Here is a 24,624-nt window from a genome sequence, read left to right on the forward strand (position 1 = left end):
ATAACTTTTGAACGTTTAGTACTGACTGACAAACGAATTTTTGTGAGCGTTATATATGAAATGTTTGACTTACATTAATTTTATTGAACGACTTGACTTCAATTTAAGTTTTGACATCGGACTGATCGGACGTGTTTTTTTAAGCCCTGACTGTTGTGAATAATTAAATTTATGTTGTGGTGTCAAGCGATTGACTGTCAGTTGAGGTTCAGATGTCGAGCTGTGCGGACGTGTTCATCGAGCTGCTGTCTACAAAAAACGTGAGTACAAATTTTTTTCGTTTTACTGTTTACAAGTTGCGTGATGATGTATGATGGTTGTAAATGTGTTGGGTAGAAATTACTCAGTGCTGATACAGTGTCGATATGTTGTGATGAGCGATGATAGTGGATGATGGTGGAACAGAATATTCATTGAGGTACTTTGAGGAAGCGAACATATGATGGAAAAATGTTGCAAAAATATTAAATGACAATGTATTGAATCGCTTTTGTTGATATGTATGATATTGATTAAATTGTATTTGCATGCTGTAACATTTCTATTCCATTTCAGGGGGCTGTGGTGAGTATTGTAGTATAAATTTGTTTCAATAAATCATGATGAATGAAAACTGATTTTGATTCGTTTTGTACAGGTTTACTTGTATAGAAGTGTAATGCGTTGGGTAGAAATTAGAATCTACTCAGTACTGATATAGTGTCGATATGTTGTGATTAGCGATGATGGTGTATGATGGTGGAACAGAACATGAGCTACTTTGGGGAAACGAACATATGATTGAAAAAAATTTGCAAACATAGTAGATAAATGATATGATATTGCTTAAATTGTATTTGCATGCTGTAACATTTCTATTTCATTTCAGGGTGCTGTGGTGAGTACTGTAGATTGTAGTGCATATGTATAGAATTCAATAAACGATGATGAATGAAAACTGATTTCGATTCGTTTTGTGTAATTTTAGGTATTTTCACTCTATCACAACTCTGTCGGTTGGTGTTCATGAGTGTGAGACTAATACAGCAATGTTTGAGTAGTACAAAAATGTTTTCGCTTTTGTGGTCGCCAGCTGTCCGTGATCTGTAAAGTGAAAATACACAGAGCTATGAGCATACAGATGTTTTGAAATTTTATCAATGATTGTATACTATGCATGTTTTGATTTAGTTCGTTTCAGATTTGACATGAGATGAAAACCTGACATGATTTGAACAGAGCTGGGAAACGAAAAGGTAAGTCTGTTTCATTCCACTATGAACACTTGTATTTTGACAAAAGAAGAGATAAAGTGAGTTACTTTATCATCATGGTTTCATTTGGTGTATTACACATGAACAGAGGTAAACCTAGCTAGCTTTTCGTGTACTCTATTTTGGATGATGAGTATGTCAGTAACTTTAATTGTACGGCTAGTAAAGTATGAACATGAATGCTTTGTTCAGATTTTCAGATGTGTGCTGGCAGTTCAAGTCTGGCAGCTGGAGTGAACAGTCGTGTTTTCTGGAGCTCCAACAATATGCTAGAAGGTAAGTAACTATGTTTGTTTTGCATTGCATGTTTTATATGTTTCAGACTTTCAAGCAGAGATGTCATGCTGACTGGAGTTGAGCACAGGGCAGTGACAAGTGAAAGGTAAGTACTTTTGACTGAATGTTTGTTCTATGCATGTTTTGTTTTAATACATTTCAGGAGTGCTTATCCAGTGATGATATGACAGTTGGAGTGAACAGTGGAGCCAAGCAGTCTTGTTTTTGGAGCTACTCAACAAGCCTTGAAGGTAAGTTTAGAATTTCTCAATGTTAGTGAATTGAAGTACTGTCACTTGCTTTTGGACAGTCGAACAGAACAGACGTGGTTGCGAGAGCTCTCATATCTGTTGTGTTAAACTGTTTTTATGATATGTTATGTTTGTTTGTTTGTTTGTGATGTACTATTTTTCAGATGCTGATGGCAGTGATGGGTTTTCAAGCTGACCTGAACAGAAAAGCACTCATATGGTAAGTACAAAATAGTTGTTATATGGGATGTTTTGTGCATGCTTTTATGTTTCAGGTGTACTTGCTGACAGCGACGAAGACGAATCAAGAAGAGGAACATTGTTGAGAAAGTGATTGGGACTTGCAAACAGGGTAAGTGTAACACTTGTGTTTGTTTAATTTGTAACATGCGTGCTTTGCTCTGTTTCAGATTTCACATGCAGAAATTAAACAGGATTTCAACTGCTGAGACACAATTCATCAAAAGTAAGGTAAGTTTTAATTCATTGATTTGAGTTGTACAATGTGTTCTTTACTTTATTTCAGATTCGAGTCACTGGTTTACACATGGAAGAAGATTTCCACGTCTGTTACTCAACTCTACAGAAGCAAGGTAAGTCGATCAAATTTTTGTTTTCATTGACTGCTGTAATGTGATGTTATGCTATTTTTCATGTGTGCTATGCAGAGATGGAGAATTCAATTTTAAGAAAGATTAACTGCTGCAGCTTAGCTCTGCTCTGTGTTGATTTTTGTTCAAAAACGTTTAAAATGTATGTGTGTTTTCAGATGTTTTGTTTCAGTTGATGTCCAGATGGCAAGCAGTACAGACGTGTTTCTTGGAGCTGCCAAACAGTGAGTACAAACGTTTTATATTTTTCAGTTGTTTACTCATAGAAGTCTGTGAAAGATGATAACAAGGGTTGAATCTATCAGCACTTGTGTCTAAAAATGCTGATGTGTGACGGTTTACTGAAAAGGGTAAATGCTAGCCAGTACTTACACTTGAGCAACCGTGGGATGTCGAACTAACTGATGATGTACTATGATGGTGAACACTTACTATGTGTATCGAAATGCTTTTGTTGATATTTACTATAGATGATTTGATATTGGTTAACATTTGTTTGCATGCTGTTAACATTTCTATTTCATTTCAGTGAGCTGTGGTAGTATTGTAGTATTAATTTGTCTCAATAAACGATGATGAATGAAAACTGATGTCGATTCTTTTTGTACAGTTTTAGGTATTAGCACTCTATACAAACTCTGTCGGTTCGGTGTTGTGAATGTGAGCTTAATGTTTGAGTAGTACAAAAATGTCTTTACTTTTGTGATCGCCAGTTGTCTGTGATGTAAAGTGGAAAAAACACAGCTATGAAGCATACAATTGTTTCAATATTTTATCAATGATAGTGTGCTATGCATGTTTTGATTTAGTTCGTTTCAGATACGACATGACATGAAGAGTTGACAGTCGAACAGAGCTGAGCAAAGCAGAAAGGTAAGTGTGTTTCATTTTAGTATGAACACTTGTATTTTGTTTTTATATGGTATGTTTTGTGCATGCTATGTTTCAGGTGTACTTGTAGTCAGCGACGAAGACGATTCAAGAAGAGGAACATTGCTGAGAAAGTGAATGGGACATGCAAACAGGGTAAGTGTTACAATTGTTGGTTTGATTTTTACCATGCATACTTTGCTTTACTCTGTTTCAGATTTCACATGCAGAAATGGTCTCATAGCAGTGCCAACAGTGAATAAGGATTTCATCTGCTGTGAAACAACTCAACAGAAAGTAGGTAAGCATTGAATGAATGCACTTGAGCTGTACAATTTGATGTGATGCTTTTCTCTGTTTCAGATTCAAGTTCCTGGTGTAGACAGAGAAATGTGTTTGAAGAAGGAATTCTACTACTGTGATTCAACTCTACAGAAGCAAGGTAAGTAGAAACAAAATTTTGGTTTAATTTAACTCATGTGTTTTGCACTGCATGCTATTTTTCAGGTCTCTCATGCAGTGAGGGAAAAGAAGAAGATTTCAAGAAAAAATCACTGCTGCAACTCAGGCCGATAACAAGGTAAGCGTTTACTATATTGTATACAAAATGTTTTTCTGTTTTACTCTGTTTCAGGTTTCAATTGCAGAGATGTTGCAGAGATGATTTGACAGCTTGTGACAGAAAAGAAATTCAGCAGCTGTGTCTCGACTCTAGCCACGAGGTAAGTCAAAACAAATATACTGGTTTGTATGTAATGTTGTTATGTCCCTTCTATGTTTCAGACTTACATTGCTGTGACTGTTCGACAGTGGGTCAAAAAAGAGACAAATACAGGTTTCAAGAAGAAAATTGGCTGTTGAAAACCTGCACAAAATATGAGGTAAGTAAACTATTCTTTTGGTTTGTTTTGTGCTTTGTTATGCTTAACTATTTTTCAGATTGGAATGGTGGGTCGTTACAGAGCAGACTTTTGGACAACTGAGAAGTTGAGAAACAGAGAATGATTCAAGATCAGCTAGGTAAGTCTTGATTATTATGCATTGCTAAATGTTTTTTTCATTCCAGTATGGCTGTGGTAAGTACACAAACTTTCTATAATTTAATATTGAACTGTTTTTATGACCTGTATTCTGCATTGTAAAATGTCTGTTTTTCATTTCAGTATCCTGTGGTAAGTACACAAACTTTCTATAATTTCATATTGAACTGTTTTGATGACTTGTATTCTACTATGCAATGCTTAATGTATTTTTTCAGTAGCCTGTTGGTAAGTACAATTGCCTTCTTTAATTTTCATATTGAACTGTTTTGATGATGTGTATACTGCTATGCAATGCTTAATGTTTTTTTCATTTCAGTATGGCTGTGGTAAGTACACATACTTTCTATAATTTCATATTGAACTGTTTTGATGACTTGTATACTGCTATGCAAAATGTCTGTTTTTCATTTCAGTAGCCTGTGGTAAGTACACTAACTTTCTTTAATTTTCATATTGAACTGTTTTGATGACTTGTATTCTGCTATACAAAATGTGCTTTTTTCAATTTCAGGTCAGCAATGGTAAGTATAGTGTGTTTCTTTATGTATAATTTTGTATACATATTGTTTTTTTCATCATAGCATGTCTTTTATATTTATGCTTTGTGTAAGTAAAATGTTCATAAATCATTCTTATCTTCAAACTAAAAATGTATTGTGCTATGCAAAATGTCTGTATGATTTCAGTTGCCAGAGGTGAGTACCATTACAGTTGAAAAGTTAGTTTTGTTTAGTTAAAGTTTTGGTTCACAGTTCTGTTTGTTATTTGGCAAAATTTACATGTATGCATTGAGTCTTGATTTCAGCTAGATTGTGGACTGAAGAAGATTGCCAGCAGAGGGATTGGATACAAGATACAAAGTAAGTACTGAGTTTCTTACTAAAAGTTTTGAGTTGTATTCATCGTGTGTTAATATGCTATGATTGCTATGAACATGACTTTTGTATTTCAGCGAAGACAACATAGGTAAGTAAAATTGTTATCTGTTTCATGTTTACTGTTACAGTTCAATATTGTGTTTATAAATTGTAAGTTGTACAAACACATTCAAAAGTTTCTGATCATGCTTTCGATTTCATTTCAGCTTTACTGCTGGACGAGTGTTCTCTACTACTAGACGTGTCAGGTTTACTACCAGGCGAGCAGTGACAACAAGGCGCCTTTGTGGAAACAACACAACAAAAAAGTGAGTATTAGTTGAACAATTGATTGAAATTGTTTTACTGTATGTTATACTTAAATGCAAAATTGTGCACATAAATTGTAAGTTGTACAATTACAATGAAAGTTTCTGATCATGCTTTCTATTTCATTTCAGCTGTACTGCTAGACGAGCAGTGACAGAAAGGCGCCTGAACATGCAACACAATACAAAAAAGTAAGTATCAGTCAAACAGTTGGTAGAGTTGTGTGTTTTTCTTTAGCAGTTTGTGTTTACTATTTTATTTGATCCATGGTATATTACACATGCATGTTTTTATCATTTCAGGCTGTTTACTTTCATCGTTTACTGTTTAACACAATTTGCTTTTCTATTTTCAGTGCCAATTTGCAAACCTTGATGTGGACACCGAGTAGTCAATACATACGTGTGGCGTATAGCTGCGACAAAACCGTGGGTCCATCGCACCGATAACTCGAACATTGGCCCGCGTATGGACATCAGTGCAACTTTGTGAATCCATGTAACTTTGTGAATCCATGTAACATTGCGAATATGTGTCGATCGAAAAATGTGTACATTCTGCACTGAAACGAACTCGGTGTTGCAAGTGGCAAGTGTTGACAGTGTGTATGTTTATGTTTATGTTTTTACATGAAAACTAAAGGAGATTGTTCTCCTACCTTTTTTTTCCTTGTTTTATTGCGCTGGCCAGCAATATTGATGTATTGATGTATGTGTTTGTGTTTAAACTATGCAATACCAAAATCAAACAAAAAATAAACATTAACAGTCATTAACTGTGTTTGGGCGGCCGAGGGGTTTAAGACTCCACAAGTGTGAAGCGCACTGATAGCACTTGGGGGTGAACACCTCGGTATTTCGGTGCTAAAATGTTTTCACGGTGCTTATCTTGACGCACTGTTAAGACTACCAACCAGTTAATGATTGCTTCATCTTTAAACAAAAAGTAAGTCTCTACTTTGGCACAAGAGACTCCAAGTACCAAATACCAACAATTAAAAAGCAGACGTTTTTCAAAACTATGATCGCTGAGATTGATAGTCAGATGGAGTCCTGCCCAGTTAGCTGTGTAGCGGTCTAGGGCGGGGTTGCAAGTCAATACGAAATGAGGCGCTATAAAGCAACTCGTCCCCGTTATGACCGTCAATACTTTCGACACTATCTGGGAATCCTTTCAACACCACATTGTTGCGCTGTTGGAAGGGTGGTAGGCACGCATGGTGACATGCCTGTGCTTTGCTATGCGACACCATGGTATTTTCGTACGGTGACACGAAATATCTTAATCTGGCTCTCTCAGAAACGCAGGCACGCGTTGACCGAACCTGACCGATGACCGAGCAATAACATTTCTATTAAGTGCTTCAATGCACAAAGTCTGCTAGGCTGGGTGGGAAGGCGACTTCTCTTGTCTGAGCACAAGAGGAACGGTCACAAGTCCGTGAAAACGCCGAGTGACACCACTAGCTTTCAATCGTACAAAGCAAAAAACTTTCAAACTTTTATTTGAGGGAACATGATAAATAAAAGTATATGAATGACTCTCAACGTTATTAGATATTTGCCATATGGACACAAACTATGCTACTCAATGTTGCGTTGAACATTAATTGCGCCTAACGAACTACTCGTGTTGAGACTTACATAAGGCGACTCGTAAACTCAAAGCAGTTACTCGCTTTTAACTGCATACACATTTTGCACGACGATAGGTATAGCTTGTCTTTCAATGAGAAACATCAAAATAAACATTTATCAGTATTTAGGCTTCATATTTCGCATGTAGAAAATACGAACAAAAACACAATACACATAACGTTAAGTGATTATTTCTATTTGAGTTGATAGAAAGTTGATGAGTTGATGATGAAAAAATGATATATACATCGATTTGAGCGACTTTCATGACATTCTCAGAATTGCTAGCACAATTGATAAAAACTATAAACGCAGTTTTATGACTAACTTTGAAATAGTGCAAAGCAATTCCAATTAAAAACCTTTCGCTCCACTACAGTCTACAACCGTATTTGAATCTCAACAACTCGAATGTTCTCATTTTGAAACGCCAGTAAGTTACACAACTGCTTGAATATTTTGAAAAGCAGTATCGCTTCAACGCTATGATTTGGTTGTGAGATGTAATATATAGTATAGTAGCATCAATGTTACAGACCTGTAAGCACATTCATACACCTGCTTGAATATTTGGGAAAGCAGTGTCGCTTCAACGCTGCTAAAACGTTTTAGCTTGTCGCTAGCTAGCTTGTATGTTTGTTTTGATTGTGAAATGTAGTCGAGATTGGTGTGTAGCAATGTATAGTAAAGGTGTTGATGTTTCAAATCAGTAGGCACAAACACATGCTCTCAACGGGCACATGCGAATTCGTATCACGACAAAAACGGGTTAAACATACGCTATAATATATCTCTATGTTAGCACCACAGATGAGGTTGTCGCTAGCTTGCGTTGTTGATTTGGTCGTGAGATGTAGTCATGATTGGTATGTATTGTATAGTAGAAGACAATTCTCAGCAGCAGGTGGTCTGCAAACACTACAATGCAATTTTGCAGTTTGATACGAACGTGTTTTGTTCACGTGTAGTTGGTATGAAAATATGTCGTGTCTGATCAATCTAACATATTTGGTAAAATAACACAGTTGGAAGGCAGTAGCATATCTAAGGTTGTGCTATGTTACAGCTCCACTAATAGTTATTCGTCATGCAAGATACTGGAACAGATGTCCACATGTTATTGTATATTATCTGATTTAGGATATTTTTGAGAAATTATGCGTCAAAACATTTCTGCAAGATGTGAAAAATATCTATTTGAATGGGATTTCTGAGGTTTAGCCATCGCCGAAAGGCCAATGTTTCTTCATGTATGCATGGCAAAAGTTACTGCTATATTTGCTAGTATGCTAGTCCGTATTGCATATCGCAAGGTGGTAAAGCGGCTCTTTTCATTTCGCTGTGAAAAGAACGGTCACAAGCCCGTACAAACGCTGAGTGACACCTCTTGATCATGTAGCTTGTATGAAACGTGTTTATACAACCACAGTAGTTCAAAGCAGAACGCTTTTCCTTCTTCGAGGGAGAAGAAATCTGGGTGCAAGTCCCGGCTTTGGTTATAACACGAATACTACTCGCTGCTCAATAGCAATATTCATACTCTTAGACAGTCAAGTTAATCGCGGGACCAAATGCCCATAGGTTCGATTTTGAGTTGCTACACTCATGATAAAAATGAACCAACACATTGACATTGAGTACGTGATTAAAATGTACCAGCAATTTTTCGCTAATCGGTATGTAGTAAAACTATTTGACAAATCTACGTTATAACTAGCACAGTTAAAATTTAACGTTTGAACATTCGCTGATAATAGGCATGCAATAACAATCCAACGCTGAAATGACTCACACTCCTACGCAATTAATTTGTCCGCGGGACCAAATGACCATAGGTTCGATTTCGAGTTGCTGCTCGTGTGTTTGTTAACAAAATACCTTGCTACATTGTTTCTCATATGAAACGATGTTTGAAAGCTCTCGAGTGTTTGTTGACAAAATACATTGCTACATTGCATTTCACATGAAACGATATTTGAAAGCTGCTCGTGTTTTGCTGGTTCTGAGTTTTGCATGATGATGATTATGATTATGATGATGAAATATGATGATGATGTTTATGATTATGAATATGATGATGATATATGATTTTTCTCATAGCGCGGGTGAAACTGATTTTCGTAGCATATGATTGCGGTTGTTGACTAGATACCTAGCTTCACTGTATTTTACAAGATACGATATTTGAAAGCGTGATATGTTTTTTGAGCATATATGATTATATATTTGTTGAATTCGGTATTTGATGTTTGATAACGTTACTCCTGAGATAGATTACTTGACATTTTAGATTTGCTAGAAATGGTTTGAAGAAATTGTATACAGTTTTGTGAAAAAAGGGTATATAGAGTACCGTAACATTTCTCTCCCATAACACACAATCATGTCGATCAACACAATACCCACTGACAAGGAAATTGCCAACATATCAGCTTGTATTAGCGAAGGATGGGAATTGTTGCCGGTGTATCTAAACATAAATGAACAGATGGATGTCGATGGGTCAAGAGTTTACAAAATCTTTCACATTCTCCGATCCTGGAAACGACAGAAAAATGAAACCATGAAATTGTTACTGAAATCATTAGTTGAAGCTGAAAACACTATTGTTGTTGATTGGGAGTTGGTGAGAAAAATTCTTGGCTATGGCAAAGAAGTTCTATTGTTGTAAGTAAAAAGTTGAACAATAAATTGAAAACAACTCACATGCTGTCTTTGTTTTTTGTTCAAATGTTGCTTTGTATTCAAACATAATATGTCTAATCTCAATGCATGGATAGACCTCAAATGTGGTCAAACATGTTATTATCGTTTTGAACTTCGAAGCAAAAACATGTCACGTAAAAGCAATGATAACTCGGCTGATATGGAAGAATTCCTAGCGAATATTGTCTGTCCTAGCGATGACTCAACGACAAGGGTGTCATGTATACCAAGACAGAAAACGATGACTTGTCAAAAAATTAAGATGGAAGGCAAGGAGTTCACGATCGAAGACATTTGTCAGATACTGCGAAACAATGTCGGAATAATACTGGATCCAAGGCCACGAAATAAGCACCAAAACATGTTACATAAAAGAATTAGCTCATTTGAAAGATGGAATGGACGAACTAAGAAAACCATATCAAACATGGATATAGCCATGGCTGGATTTTACTATGAAAAATCTATCGACTGTCTTAGGTGTTTTCACTGTTTAGTGATACTTCCATCGCGTGGTACGCGGACAGATATTTGGGAGGAGCACGCTGAAATATTTCCATTTTGTGGGCATGTTCGGCAATGCAAGGGTGACACTTTCATTGAGAGTGTCCTAACACAGTCAAACGAACTTGAGTTATGCAGTGCAGTTGATTTTTTGGAAGAAGGAAACGAATCAGCAAATGGACATTGTTCAACAACCTTGATGAAACATGATAACGGCGCATCTTTTGTCATCGATAACAACATCAAGAGTCCAATTGATCTCAAAAGTATTGTGGAAGAAAACACGCAAATGTCTAACAACATTCTATGCAAAGTTTGCTTGGCTGAACAGTGTTCCATTATCATCATTCCGTGCTCGCACTTCGCCGTCTGTGGGCAATGCATAACAGCATTGGAAAATTGTCCACTTTGTAGGTCAACTATAAAAGGAACAATACGGGCACAGCTAGCCTAATGCCGTTTGAAAACAACTAACATTCTTTGTTTGTTTAGTTTTTTTTTGTACGTTGTTTCTCGCGTAGAAACGTATAAAAGACTTCAGATGTTGTCAAATATGTCATTACAGTTCTAACTTCCGAAGCGCAAACATGTCCAATGAAAGCAATAACGTTTCGTCTGAATCAACTATCATGGATGAGAATCAGTTAACATGTGCTGGTAAGTTTTTTTTTCAGTTGTGTTTGTTGTTTGTATTGAAATGTATTTCACATGTGCTGTACTAAACGATTGTTATTGTTTGTTACAGATGTGGAGGTCGATCTGCTGTTTTGGGAAGAACTCGAATCCTACCTTGGCGAGATACACGACGAACAAGAAAAACAAGGTATGCTATGTTAGAAAATTGTATGATTTGTTTTTCAAATGATATCCATACTACATTGCAATAACTGTTTTATTTCTCATTTCAGTGACAGATCATTCTACTGCGATGGACGAAGAAATCGCCAGTTTTCAACTACCATCGCCTTGGGAAGAATATGTCTTGAGCCAGATAGATGACCTTGATGTTGAAGTGGCGTATGCTCTTGCGCAGCAAGATATTGACAATCAGAATGCGTGTATCATTTTTGAGGAAAAATAAAATCACAAAACTAGTACATATTTGTTGAGTTGTTTCTTCATGGGTTAATCAGTGTAACATATAGCTTCAACGCAACAACATGTCACAAAACAACGACACAACTATCACTTTAGATATTTGGCTGGAGAAAGAAAAGAAACTCACATGTCAAATTCAAACGTTGCGAAAAGCGATACAACAAAAACAGCTTTGCGAAATTTGTTTTTGGTCAGAAAAAAGCATTGCTTTGATTCCTTGTGGTCACACATTTTGTGATGATTGTACAATTCGTATGATGGATAAACAGACGTGTGCTATGTGCCGTGCAGATATTTTTGAAACGATTCGAATCTACATTTGATTGATTTGTGAAAAAAAGATATATGTTCTTGTCCAGTGTTAAGGTTATTGAACGGAACGAACAATGGAGGTTCCAGATTTCCAAACTGATAAAAACAATTTGAGGTATTTTCAAGCAAGACTACGAACGTTTCAAGATTGGCCATCCCAAATTAGACCTGACAAATATGCACTAGCTCACAGCGGGTTTGTATACCTCGGCAAATCTGACAGGGTGAAATGCTTTTGCTGCGGTATCGAATGCCACGAATGGAAAACAGACGACAATGCTTGGCTAGAACATCAAAAACATTCTCCGAATTGCGAATACATAAACATGGTTGGGTTTGCTCCAGCGATCGAAAAGAAACAATTTCACTTCGGTTCTGGTTCGATGACAGGATCTAATCTGTTTGTTAAGCCTTTGTGTGTTCAACCATAAAATGCATGCATGTTACCATGTATCGTAAATAAATGTGTTCTACTCAACATTTGCGTTTGTTTGTAGCAAAGCTAAAAAACCTGACTAGCAAATACAGTACAACACTTGTGTAAGATTACAACATATTTTATTCGCACACAAAATTCATCGCTTGAACAACCAGTAATCAAATATCAAGCATAACTTGAACTCAAACGGGTCATTCTGCAAAAAGCTATCGAAGAAGACACATCTCGAAATACTTTGCAATGTTTGTTGTACCGCAAACTGAGGATTGGGAGAGAGAGTTGTTCCACATTCCAGAAACGGAAAATTGGGACGAGGAAATACGACAGTACGAAGCAGGTATGTTTGTTGACAATTCTTGTTTACTTATTTGTTTCGTTTCACAAATATTGTTTATCAAATGTTTTTACGATGTCTTCTTGTCTATTTTCAGAGCAAACCCAGACGGTTTTTCATGCCTTGCCAGACATCGTGTGGACGGACGACTACGTTTACGAGCATATTTGCTGGATATGTGAAGATATGAAATGCAATGGACACTGTTACGTTGAATAGATTTTTGAAACAAAATTGTGTGTTGTTTTTATCTATGGTATATCGTTTTCCAGCAAGCACTCAGTTTGACCATACAAAAGCACACTGGGTTCACTAGTACTTTTTTTGTACACTTGGTAGCAAACCAAGACAGAAGCGTCATGACAATTGCGCATAGAAAAGATATCAATACGATGATTATAGCCGTATCCATGTTCTATACATAACATTCAACGAAATAGTGCATTGTTATACCAAAAAACGTATATAAGCGCTCAAACACACACTTATTAGGTCATTTGCAAAATGGAAATCGAAGGAGCAACATTTAACATTAGCAGCTCTCTTGTAATGAAAATATGCTTTGGTGATGATTATTGTGTGCCAACCATAACACTGTGTGGACCTCAACAACTAATATTATCGCTTCAAAAGTGGAAAAAACTTACAGAAGAATCAAAATCCATTCTTCTTGCCATTGAGGGCAAAAGTGAAGAATCCGAGTGGTGCTTGGGTGGCTATTTCTATGTAACAATACTCAACAACATCGTAGATATTCGCAAGCGAAACAAAGTTGGAGAAGACTTTATCGATAGCAACCAAGGACTATTGTTAACTTACAGTGATTTCAGACAATTGATGAAACTCACAAATATTGTTGAACAGTTAGTTCCAGAACTTGTTAACCTGAGGCCGTGTTGGGAAGGTGACGACCACTACAATCAGATTGGAGCTCTGATGTGCCCAGAGTGCAATCCATACGAGTACCTTAATTGGCTTGAATAGATTTACCATGTTTGCGCTACTTACAGTAACATTTATTTTTATCAATGAACTTGAGAATCAATTGTATTTGTATCGGCAACGTTCAATGTTGCAAAATGCAGTGGACGATTTGTCGCGAATTGTTCATGCATATATTAGACAGAATTCGCCATTCTTTGCTGTTTTGTAGATGAACAATAAAAACTACTGAACATATAACATGCGTTGTTGTTTTTTCGTATAAACATTCTTCATTATAGAATAAACTACAAACTAGAAGGTTTCGAAATGTGTTTTGATATATTCCTCGATTATATTGAAAATGCTCTAGCATCAAGACGAGATCAAAACAATCTTGCTACTCGTTTTCCTAGGTACAAAGATCGACTGAAAACATTTCAGTCTTGGCCGAAACTGTCACATCTCAATAAGAGAGCATTGGCAAATAAGGGCTTTGTCTATATTATTGATAGAGTACAGTGCGTTTATTGCAACAACATATTTCGAGACATTACTGAGACAGACTTAGATCACCAATGCCCTGCGAGGATAGATTCCATGAAGCAATCGATTCTTAACCCATTTCATTCGGCAGAAAATTGCCCAGCAATCAACTTTCGAACTTAGGATGGATCGACCTAATTGTTACAGAGTTATTATTGCTGTGAATTGACAAATGGAAACATGTGCAATGATTTCAGCAAAATGTTTCTCGCACCATTTACGTCTCTGTGTGTGTTATATTCGCACTTAATGCAATAATATGTTTCACTCTTTCCAAGATTGTCATCCTTTTCACCACACACTCCACAGGTCTTCGAAGTGTTTGCCTCATTTTGAACCTCCAATATGCAGTCGGTGTTGGTGGTTCGGTGAGTTAGCCTTTGGCGAAATCTGTAATGTTGCCAAGATAGCAAATCCCTTTTGGCTCGTTTTGAAAGCGGTTTTGGTCTGTCTGTCTTTACCAGTTGCGCTACATTGATTTTACCCAGTGCAACGTACTGATATTCTTTGACGAGATGTGAGGAAAGCTTTAGGTGAATATCGTCAACAAACGTTTTTAGTTTCAAATGTGTTTTCTTTAGTGATACAATTCGTTCACGTGCTGCTTGTTGTTGCTTTTTGTTTTGCGCTTTAGTCAAATGCATATGGGCATGATCAATTTTATTGTGGAGTTTTCTAATCACATACTGCTTGTCTTCTTTAATGCCAACTTGAAAAACACTACAATCAATTGGATCATAAACTGTAGCAAACGTTCTACCGCCAGGATCTATACCACACACACGTTTATCTATTGTATCGTTTGATGCATTTCTTCGTGTATACTTTAGATCACAAGGAATATTCATGATAAACATGCCATCAGCACGCTTAACAATTTTAACGTCGTGATCAATAGGAGGTATTTTTGTTATCGGTTTAGCAAGTTTCAGGAATCTTTCTTTAGGTTTAGACCGCTTTTCAAAATTGTCCGGCATCATACAAATGTATCGGTTCTGCATTTGAGTATTATCGATAGAAACATCTTTATCTGACAGACGTCGTATGAACAGTTTTTGAACACAAAAAGATCCCTGTATGATATTCGATACAGACATGGGTCGTTTTAGTTTTGATTTTAGTGACTTAGCCGACTTGTAAGACGTACAAAAGTTTTTGCACGATGTAAGTTTTATAGTTGACATTTTGTTGTTGAAAAACCAGTCATCGTTTTCCATCCTATAATATGGATCAACATCGCTGGCATTTGTTTTGCAAACAACTTTCTGAAGCTCGAATAGGTGTGGCTTTAATCCTTTTTCGTTTACTAACCACAAGCACCAGTTGTACGTATAATTAGACACGCGTAGCATTTCATTAAGGACTTGTTTTTGATGTTTAGTAGGACGAAGTCCAACCGAAAATGATGTAAGAAATTTATCTGATTGTGTCTTTTGCTTTTTTACACTAGCCGACTGTAACAATTCCATCACATCGCAATCAGTTTTCTCGTGATTAACCATATCCTTTCGTCTTATGTACGCCCACCAATACCACATACTTTTGTGTTTGTGGACGTTTGCAGCATCCCATAATGTAAAATGCTCTCGTTTGCGTTTCATGGCTGTACAATAAAAAGCAGGAAATAAATGTGTTTGCTTATATACTTATTTTTGATAAACTTATATCAGGGCGATACGAATGAAACCGTATCCCGACTCAAATGGGTTAAACTGCTAAACATAAAATATGTGTTGTTGTTTTTTTCATATAAACATTCTTCCTAACAGAATAAACTAGAAAATGAAGGTTTCAAAATGTGTTTCGACATATTCCTAGATTACATTGAAAGTGCTCTTGCAACAAGACGAGATCCAAAAAATCTTGCTACTCGTTTTCCTAGATACAAAGATTGCCTGAAAACATTTCATTCTTGGCCAAAACTGTCAAATCTCAACAAGAGAGCGTTGGCAAACAAGGGCTTCGTTTATTTGTTTGATAGAGTGCAGTGCGTTTATTGCCACAACATATTTCGGGACATTAACGAAACAGACTTGAATCACCAATGTCCCGCGAGGATAGATTTCATGAAGCAATCGATGCTTAAACCAAAATAAGTGTTATGCATGACAATAAATCATACAATACAAAAATAGTGTTCATAGAATTTTATTTTTCAAAACCAATATACAAACTATTTCGCTTTAACTGTGAAATTTTTCTCAATAAACTGTCGAAACAATTCATTAATCAAATGTTCACTTTCGTTGATTTGCATCCCCGCTTCAATCAGCGCAGTCTCTGCAGACCTTTCCTCATTTCGTTTCACTTCTGGTATAAAGTTCGTTTCTTGCTGAACGGGCGTCACAGGTTTCTGTTCCGACATAACAGGAGATGGTAAGGTTTGTGGAACAATAGGCTGTTGTACAAACGTTGGGGGAATTTGCGTTGGGATACTCTGATACTGTGGTTGATGGTAATACTGCGGTTGTGGGGCTCTCATTACTGGACTGAATACTTCCTTGAGCATACTAGTTTGAGCCGCGAGAAAGTCCGTTTGCAGTTTTTGCATGTGCTGTTTAAATTCGTTCAACTCTTCACGTATGTTTGACTCCTTAGAAGTAGATGATAACAAGGTTTCAGTGGCATGTACCACTGGTTCGAGTTTAGATCGTTTACAAGGAGGCTCCTCATCGGTACCACTATACGTTCGCTTTTGACCTTTCTGTTGGTTTAACGCAGACGCTATTGTGCTTATAAGAGCAAGGGCGCTGGTCATATTTTCGCTATCCATGTTTGTTGTAGACAGATATTCACATGGAATAGCGTTAATAGTTTTTTTCTCCGCACAAATAAACTCGGTGTCGTGATTATCACATAACAGCGCGTCCTTAAATAAGAGCTCGTTTCTTTCACGGCCGTGTTTTAATGCGTTTCTCGAATAACATCCCAATGCTATGAAAATATCATTAGTGCTACTTGCATACCGTTTTGGTTGAACGTTTTGATTTGCATAGCTGTAATTTATTAGCGTGCCTCGCCTTGCACCGAGGTCAACCAGTGCAACGTGTTTTATAGTCAATGACTTTTTATCATGAGAAAGACTGAAACATGGTAAACATGACTTGAGATACAAGAACGGCGAAGGTGTTGCTTTGGTGAAGAAATTGATAAAGTCGTCATTCATTTGATTCTGCACTTCTAGAAACGCAGCGTTATTTATCAAGCCTTTGCAATAAAGACCTCGGCTATCAATTGTCAGCTCGGTCAAAAACCCAACAGTTAGGTCTACTCGAAAATTGACATGCGATACGACTAACGGAATGTTAAAAGTATCATTTGAAGCAATCAGTTGTTTTGCTAGCTCTTTATTCAGGGCATATTTAACATCGCTTTCTTTAACATTAAACAAGCCAAGATAGCCACAAACGTTTATACAAGGGAACATTGTTTCGAATAGTCGTTGTAAAATTTGTCACTAATGTCTTTCTCCCAATGATCGAACAGAACCGCTGGTAGCTTAAAATCGAATCGTATTAAATATTCTGGAGTGCACTGATCGTCTCTATTGAGGAACAGATAAAATACAGATATTGCGATAGTATCTTGGTCGTTTCTGTGATCACGAAATACAAGACACTGTCCAAGAATTTGCTTTCCTCTATCACTCGATAGCAAATTCACGTATATAGTTTTATCGATGAAACGTTTACTCACGTCTTGCATGAAGTCATGTAGAGTAATGGATATTGTTTCCTCGTAGCTTTTGATCATAATATCAATCATAGGTTTAGAAATCCAGTTGTATGTTTTTTTTGCGTATACATCTGGTTTCTTTGTTTCAGAACCACGAAGAATATATCGATACTTATATGCTGAGTGCAGCAAAACGTGTATCTTTGTTTCATTCAGTTTGATGCAGTGATCAAATTTATCTGGAGTCAATGAGGTTTTGACTTCACAAATACCATACGCATTTTTGACAAAGTCGTATAGTTTAGAAGGCTTGGTCACAGTTCGTTCTAGCATAAGGTAATCTGGCGTTGCACCAAAACAAGGAATATTGCGAAGCAGAATCTTTCCTGATGACACGTATGTGTAATTCGGATCAGTTTCGTTGAGATATTTTAGCAAGACCTTTTCGCCTAGTTGACCATACGTGTGAAATTCGTATAGTGGTTTTGATGGTTGAATCCGTATACCAGACTGATCATTCCAGTATTTGTCGCGCAAAAACTTTAGATTGAAGATATGAACAACTTTTGATTTATCGTTAATATAGTTGAGGATGTTCTCTTGGCCGAAAAAATGACTTTTTATGCTCAACCAAAATGTATGATTTAGAACAGATTCCGTATAGACTTTTTGCGAAAACGTATCAATTGTCAAGCAATCATCAAACTGTACGATATCACATTCCGTATTACATGCAACTTTCAATTCTTCAAACAAACGCGTCTTGCTATCGCCAAACATGGTTGTCAAATGAACAAGATACACATACAGCTGCATTTTATGCGATTTTATTATAACTCCATAGCATCATTAGGATCAACAAGACACAATAATTTGAACAAATCTGGCATTGGAAATGTACATGGTTTAACCACTTTCATGACAAACTTTTGAAAAGGTTTGATTTGAACAGATCTTATATTCGGTGGCTCGTGCCCACTTTTTGCCAACACGTATCCACAAGGCGTAAATTGACAACCCGATATAATCATTTCTGCCATTTCGTTACCAATACTAGTGAATGTTTTGAACAAAATTGAGGAAAAGGTTTTCTCGTTCTTGAAACTTTTGATGATGTCTTCGTATATGTTAGCAATCTCAAATTTGGGCACGAGTATCGGTTTGTAACATGAGAAACGTGGTGACACTTGCATTTTCAGTCTCTCTAAATCGATACACTGATTAGGTATTGGTGGAAGCACGTATACCTCATCAGCTAAACTAAATGGGTATGGTCCAGTGTTTTCGATTTCTATATGAGAATCGAAGTCTTCGCATTTAATGTTGTACAGTTTGTTAGCATTGCATTCGATGTCACGAATAGGTAGCATGTGCGAAGAACATATTTCTTTGATTCGAGACACGGTGCTTGGCATGTCCATCGAATCATTGTAAAGAAAATGTTCGATGTATGCGTCTGAGCATTTATGTTTATTGCTCTCGTAAGCAGAATTGATGAAAACACCTTTTAGAAGCTCGTTGTTTAAAGGAGTCTCAGTAAAAAAACCAAACAACGACATGATGTTGAGTTCTTATATTTATTCAACAAGTTATACACTTAATAGTTTTTTTCACAACCTTAGTAAACATCTATCATTTGCATTAACACCACGATCTAAATTTTCCATCAGCTTACTACCATGCAGAAGGTAATCGTTTTGTTGGCGATATACGTTTCGACCTGGAAGTGGTCGATTGTCTCTCTCGCTCATGATAGTCTTAAGCATTTTTGGATTCGAATAACAAAACTTACACGTTGAACCACCCATCACCATCGCTAGGTCGTCGAAGTGAAGCGATGTTTCACTGATGTTTGTGAAATTGTCCTGGAGGTTTTTCATCAATATTTTGTTGTTACATTTCGTGGCATTGTTTTGGAATTCAGTAAACCAAAAGTTCGCATACATGTTTGGAATCACGTGCTTTTTCATAGTAAAATCTGAAGGTGAAACAAGCAGCTTGCTGTGGAAAACGAAATTCATGTTAAACATTCCAAGACACATTGGGTTATAGCCAGCTACTCCACTCAGAGGATCAACGACTAAATCAGCATTCAAATAGTCTAAAGAGTCTCGTTCAAAGGCAATGTTACTTCTTCCATATGGATTAAACGTGTCCTCAAACTGAGCTTCATCAGCCTCACACATACTAAATATCGGTATCCATACTTGTTGGTCATAATTAGGAATGGTTTTTTTCGTTTCAAACATGAACTCGGAGCTAATTACTTCAGCACCCATATTCCCATGTTCAGATAGGAAACAATGTGGATACCTTATACATGGATGACCTAGAGAAGAAGGCATATGTCCAGTTTGCATACTTGTTACAAGACTGTAGTTTGGCGACTGACATTCGTTTTTCACTTCGGTCGTTGTTTCTGAGTAAAAGAGTTTATATCCCTGACATCGCGATAAAAGCAGCGATTCTGAATCAAAAGTTTCGGTTCTGTTCAACACAAAACCCAGACCAAGATGATAGTGGCCACTAGAAAAGAGTTCTTTATACAACCTTCCGCTGTTAAGCAAATTGATAACAAACTCAACGAATTCCATAATTTTCTCGGGAAACTTTAGTTTGTCTACGAGCAAGCTTTTAAGTTGCGTACCATTGTTAGCTACCCACGAATAGAGAGTTGGGTTATGTTTTTGAACGTATGATAAAGCGTGTTCTTTAAGATGACTGGCATCGCGCCGAAACAAGCTATGTCTTTTAAACTGCTCTTCCAGAGCATTGGAAAACCCGTACTCGTTCCATAGAGCGATGATATTTGTAACCAGTGCTTCATACGTTAGTCCACTGATCATTATCCACATTGGCTTCTGATAGACATCATCCTCCGAGAGTATCGATAGGTTGTAGTGCATTGGGAAAGTGTTGTACAAGTTTTTCAACGCTTTAACCTTTTGTTCGTTTATAACATCGTTTTCACGGCCACTGGTGATTTGAGAAAGTTTGAATAATTTCGACAGTCTTTGACCAGAGCTGTTTAGAGCTGCTTTGAAATTATTGAGTTCGTTGATCATTCCTGTAACAAATGGAATCATTGCTTCAACTCCAATACATTTAGTTACACCTCTCGCGTCTTTAAAATAAACCTTAGTGGGTAGCGTGTGTGCGTTAGAATCATCATGCTTAAAAATATCATCTGTTGAGTGGCCTTTGAATTTAACAGCAAGCGGCATTGTAAAATCGACTTTAACAGACTCTTTTAACCTGTTCTTTGCAGTCGTATCACCCTGATAATAAGCTGGATCTACAACGTATATGGCAAACACTTCAGATCCCATTTTAAGGAACTCAACCTTTTTAGTTTCGCTGCTCGTAGTGGCCTGCTTTTCATCTTTCACAAACAGGTTTGTAGATTCCATTCTTATTTTACCGTTGGTTATGAACGCTTTTTGTGGATTGAAATCTTCAGGATTAACGTCGCACTGCACGATGTTATTTTTCAACCGAGTGCTTCTGGCAAAGATATGATTTTGAAGTTGCACTTTGAGGTTATCAGTCAGAATGACAATTCCACTCACTGGAATATTTTCACCAATGATTTCGATATCTGACTCGCAGTTACGCGGTGACAGACTGTTATCCGTGTTTATTCTCCAACAATTTGCTACTTCAGCTAAAATGCTAGATTCCTTTGCTGCGCTCCCATACTTGTTTAAAGCAAAAATGAATTTACTGCTAGCACCTAAGAGCCAACTTAGCAAACTTGCAGCGCTCTGTCCTGTGTAATCTTTGATTGATGGTGGTAACGCGTACAGTGGTGGTGCTCTGTCCCACAATTCTTCCACAAGCCGATAGCATAAACCGGCATGCATACTTCTGTTTTTCAACTCATTTTGGTAATCTAGATGCTCGTAAAAGTTAGCTAGAGTATTTTGCTTTGCAGCATTTGTATTTTTGATGCTAGAGATGTCCCCAGCTTTGAGTAATTCATCGTGGATACCTTGTAGACACTGAAGTAAACGTTTAGTAACCTTTGATTGAATTTGAAGCACATCGTGCATTTTGATTTTGTTTTCTAGAGTAAAGAAACCGACAGTTGGAACACTTGTTCCAGGTTTTACTCTATTAGCTGCAACTCTACTCCCATACACGTATTTGCAAGTGACTGATTTAAGAGTATTCGCTTCAGTTTCAACATTAACCTGTTGTACACATTGACCGAGAACGGATTCTGCCAACTTTTCGAATTGTGTATCTATCACGTCTATATCGAACACCATTTCCAACTGTTGCTGCACCATTTCGGGTGTAAGATTTTTGTGGTATCTAAACTGTTGCATCAAATTGTACAGACAATGAACAATGTTTTTGTTAAACATCATCGATTCAGAAAGATGCGAATTGCATTCTTTCTTTTCAGTTGATCTATGCACGTGAAGCATTTTGTATTGACACACACAGTTTCTGATAACTGCCTTATATAGAATTTTTTCTCTTTTCACTATATCAATAAAACAATACGTTTTCCATAAATGTAAACGTATCAGCATGCGATTTGATAAACTGAGTAAAGTTTTCAAACGTTATCGAATTCAAAACTTTCAACAAAAACTGGTAAAAAACCCCAACTACTTCATATCACAACTAACAGAATGTACTACATGCATTCGAAAAGACATGAAGGAAATTTGCTACTACCCAGGTTTGCTTAAAAGTTTAACAGATATAAACACGACTAGACTTTTGCTAATTTTGAGCTCTGACAATTACTTTCTCTGTAATAGTGAATCAAAAACGGAGAACAAAAAAGTTATCGAGTATCAGCAAAAACTTTCGAATATAGGAGATCACTTTTTCAGAGAATGCTATTCAAGATGCACGGAACTTGAAATACAAGCAAACGACGCGTATGTAGAAATCAATTCACTTTTGGCTGCAGCAAAATCAGCAAATTCGAAACGATTTCGAATATCGCCATTTTTTAACTTTTGGCACTGTAGTCTAACAAAAGAAAACTGGCAGTTATACGAATGTAAGCTAGAAACTGACGATTTCGTTACCGTGAACTACAAATTGCCTAAAAAGAAGCACAAAAACTATTGTTTCAATCCAAGCCTTTTATTTGGAGCAACAAAAGAAGACATATACATCGGGTTAAACGCAGATGAAGATTATTACTACTGTTATCTAAAAATCGGTTTGCTGATCGATTCCGCCGTGAAGAAAGTCGCTACGTCTTTTGCAAGTGTTGCAAGCTGAACGCCTCTCGATACATCTGTAATGTCGTTTTGGTTGCACTGTTATTGTTGTATATTTGCATTTTTGTTTTCATCTTCTTCCCGTATACTTGGGTCAAACACATAGCTGCAAGTGTAACTGAAGCTCGCTTTGGATGATCATATATGATTTTCAGACTGCGCCAACATGCGTTCTCGTAGTTTTTCAATATTTTTGGTTTCACTTGCTTGAAAACTGCATACGCAAACCGTTCGAACTCATCATTATCATCTTTTTTTGATTTTGATTTGCATATTTCTGGCATACTTCGAATAACGTCCTCGTAAAATGCATTTGGATTTTCACTACCGTATTCCCATGTATCATAACTCAAAAACATGAACTCGTCAATTCTTTTTTGCAACGCACCTTCTGTGGTTATAACATATGAATCAGCAGCATAAATCTTTTTTGTATTGATGTGACTTTGAATGAAGTTGTCAAACACTGGAAAATGGTCAAGACTGTACATTTTTTTGAACTAGCTCGCGTTTGTATTGTTCTGATAAACTGAGAATAATTGTGAATACGCCGTTCAGCGATGTGTCTTCTTCCACAAAAGTGAAATTTGAAGCGATTCGTGTTAGTAACTCTATAATTTTCTGATATTGGCTTTCAGTTGCTAGAGTTCTATTGAATGTGTTCAGTTCTGCTCCTAACAAAAACAAATCCATAATAACACACATACGCATTCCTCACAACTAAATGTACAGACGATTGTAATAATTCAGAAATTTAAGATCAACTGAGACAGTCTGTAGGAAAACAATATGTAGTTGAAAGTGGAGCTTTTGTGTTTGTTTGCAATAAACGCAACGACAGAACAAGGACACGAAAATGTTTTATATGTTGACACTCCGAAATAAAGCTCTTTGTAACCACCGCTTATGTTTGTCATTTTCTTCCCTACGTGTTGACATGATTTGAACAGTTTAGAACATAGCAACTGCAACATGTCTTGTATCATGTAACATGATTCCTTATACTGAGATAAATCGAGCTGCAGTAATTTGAAATCTATATCAAGCTCTAACGATTCCCAGCTGTACGGAAACAATATAGGTGTGTTGAAGTACAATTGGTGTTTGGGGTTACACAATGTAGATTGTAAATCATAGCAGTCATACATATCATCTTCATCATTGTCTTCGGGTTCATCCGTCTCCATGATATTTGCTTTTAAAGAGTAAATCTGATTCCCCAAACAAGAATTTGGAACTACAAGTATATTTTTGTAACTATGAGCTTTGTATTTCAACGACGAAGAATAAACACAAACTATATTATTTGACCCATGCAGAGCAAGCAACGTATGTGCGGTGTTACTAAACGTACTGTACATGTCATAGTTTTCCATACGAAATTCAAACTTCCAAAAATGATTATTGATTAGAGACCATACTCCTAGCTCACTTGGGCACGAAAATAAATCCATACTTAAATTCAAGTTTATGGTCATAAGCAAGAGTGTACTTGTCCTGTTCGGTGCTTATACTTAAATGCCTTGGAAAAAACTCGATCGAATACAACGGATCATTGTTTGCCGTATGTGTTTTGGAAATACACATTTCTTTTGTGCACTTGTCAACACAACAAATGAAATGCTGCTCTAATAACGAACCATTGTTGTTTGAACATTGTACAATATTTCCGATTAGAGCTAACACTTCACCCGGTTTTAGTTTTCTAAACC

The 24,624-nt window shown here is 36.7% G+C and overlaps 1 long non-coding RNA gene across 6 annotated transcripts; it reads left to right on the forward strand.

Annotated features, from left to right (window-relative positions):
- Positions 1-1,127: 1,127 nt before the first annotated feature.
- LOC127873626 (uncharacterized) lies at positions 1,128-6,887 on the forward strand. 6 transcript variants are annotated; one of them, XR_008046301.1, is made up of 8 exons: positions 1,128-1,235; positions 1,446-1,529; positions 1,693-1,780; positions 1,945-2,615; positions 3,341-5,164; positions 5,389-5,490; positions 5,623-5,682; positions 5,847-6,887. It is a non-coding gene; the product is annotated as an uncharacterized LOC127873626 (long non-coding RNA). The 6 variants fall into 6 exon arrangements; XR_008046305.1 differs by having other exon boundaries at positions 2,056-2,615; XR_008046302.1 differs by lacking the exons at positions 1,128-1,235; positions 1,446-1,529; positions 1,693-1,780 and having other exon boundaries at positions 1,787-2,615; positions 3,341-3,983; positions 4,201-5,164.
- Positions 6,888-24,624: the final 17,737 nt, after the last annotated feature.

The sequence above is a fragment of the Dreissena polymorpha genome, chromosome 3, assembly GCF_020536995.1.
Source record: "Dreissena polymorpha isolate Duluth1 chromosome 3, UMN_Dpol_1.0, whole genome shotgun sequence".
Taxonomy (NCBI): domain Eukaryota; kingdom Metazoa; phylum Mollusca; class Bivalvia; order Myida; family Dreissenidae; genus Dreissena; species Dreissena polymorpha.